Consider the following 2,226-nt stretch of genomic DNA (forward strand, 5'->3'; position numbering starts at 1 on the left):
GGCGGGTCTCAACCCCGCGGGCTCAGGCAAGCCACTCACCTCGGCCTCCCAAAGCGTGGGATGACAGGCTGAGCCACCGAGTCCGGCTCATTTTTTAAACAGATTTTACTGTTTTGTTAATTTTTAAAGAGATAGGGTTTCGCTCCGTCACCCAGGTTGGAGCGTGGGGGTTTGAGCACAGCTCACCTTGACCGCTTAGCCTCAAGCAATCCTCCTCCCTTGGCCTCCTTAGCAGCTGGGACTATAGGCGTGTGCCACCACACCGGCTTAGATTTTATTTTTTAAGAGCCATTTTAGGTTCACAGCAAAATCGAGTGGACAGTACAGAGATTTCTCATGTGCCCTCTATCCCCACACATGTGCAGCCTCCCCTATTATTAAGACCTCCACCATAGTGGTGCATTTGTTACAAAGGATGAAACTACATGGATACATCCTTATCACAGGGCAGACATTTCGACAAGGATACTTCATAGCTGTATTCACTCTCTACTGCTGCCTGACACATTACTACAAACATAGCAGCTTAAAATAACATCCATGGCTTATCTTACAGTGTCAGGAGTCTGGGTATGCTGTGACCAGGTTCTTTGTCCAGGGTCTCACAAGTTGTCAGCTGGACTGAGAGGCTTGGAGTTTCCATCCAAGCTCACTCTGATTGCTGGCAGAATTGACTCCTCAGATCTGCAGGACTGTGGACCTCAGCCACCCCTCCCCATAGGCAGTTTGCAAAACAGCTGGTTCCCTCTTCAAGGTCAAGAGAACTGCATTTCTCTACCGTTTCCAGTTTCTCTCTCTCTTTTAAGAGTCAGGGTCTGGTATGTTGCCAAGGCTAGAGTGCAGTGGTGTGATCATAGCTCACTGCAGCCTCAAACTCCTGGACTCAAGAGGTCTTCCAGCCTCAGCATCCTGAGGAGCTGGGGGCTACAGGTGTGAGCCACCACGCCCAGCCTCCTGAGTTTGATAGTGTGAATTTTGGCAGTTAGGTCTACAATCCATTTTGAGTTAATTTTTGTGTATGGTGAGAGGTAGGGTCCAATTTCATCTTTTGCACGTGGAGATGTTTCTGCACCATCTGTTATTATTTTTTCAGATAACCTTTGTATTTTGGAATTAGTTTAGACTTGAAATATTGCAAAGATAATCCAGAAAGTTCCTCTCTATTTGTTTAACGGCTCTATGGTTTCCCCTGTTGGACTGTGTCATAACTTATATACCCATTCCCAAACTTGACGGACATTTATGCTGTTTCCAGGTTTCTGCTGGTTCATATTTTCTTCAATGAACAGAGTTAACTGTTGCTTATTCAAGGGTCTTTAATTTGTGAAAGTCACCACTGACTTGCAGTAATAGAAAATGGGCTAAAATGTTACAGACTCGTATAAAGTATATCCTCTCTTAAAAGAGTCACCTAAACATTTTTTTCCTCTTTTTCTTAGAGACAGGGTCTTGCTCTGTCACCCAGGTTGAAGTGCAATGGCACAGTCACAGCTCACTGCAGTCTTAAACTCCTGGGCTCAAGTGATCCTCTTACCTCGGCCTCTAGAGTAGCTGGGACTACAAGCACATCACTTTGACTTTTAAAGCATGTCTCCGATTATGTCAGGCTCACCCAGGGTAACCTCCCTTCTCAGAGTGACGTCCTTGGTATTCACAGGTCCTGTGCACACCCCAGTATGGAGAATTTAGATAGGTGTGCATACTGGAGGGTGGGAATCTTGGGTGCCCTCTTAGAATTTTGCCAACCATAACACAAAATTCAGGACTTTCAGAGATTTTGGTCAAAAAGTTTGCCACAAGGAAGACTAAATTAGTTCAAAGTATAATCTTTTGATCTCGTCTTTTTAATCTTGCTAAACTATTAACCCATATAAGATCTACCTAAGAATGCTATTAAATTTAACAAATGGTAAGGAAATTTGCATTCCAAAGTTGGTCTGTATAGTTAACACTTTCCGATTTAATTTGTGCAGGTGAGAAAAAAAATTATGTGGCAACTTTTTATGTTTGGCAAAAATAAGAATTTCCAGCCTAGGCAACATAGTGAGATCCTGTCTCTTTTTTAAATTTATTTTTATTTTTGAGTAGGAGTCTCACTCTGTCGCCCAGGCTGGAGTGTAGGGGCAGGCTCACAGCCACCACAGCCTCAACCTGCTGGGCTCAGGCGATCCTTCCATCTCAGCCTTCCAAGTAGCTGGAACTACAGGTGTGTGCCACCATGCCTGG

This window comes from Carlito syrichta, unplaced genomic scaffold (assembly GCF_000164805.1).
Source record: "Carlito syrichta isolate Samal-C Ts95f unplaced genomic scaffold, Tarsius_syrichta-2.0.1 Scaffold126652, whole genome shotgun sequence".
Classification (NCBI taxonomy): Eukaryota; Metazoa; Chordata; class Mammalia; order Primates; family Tarsiidae; genus Carlito; species Carlito syrichta.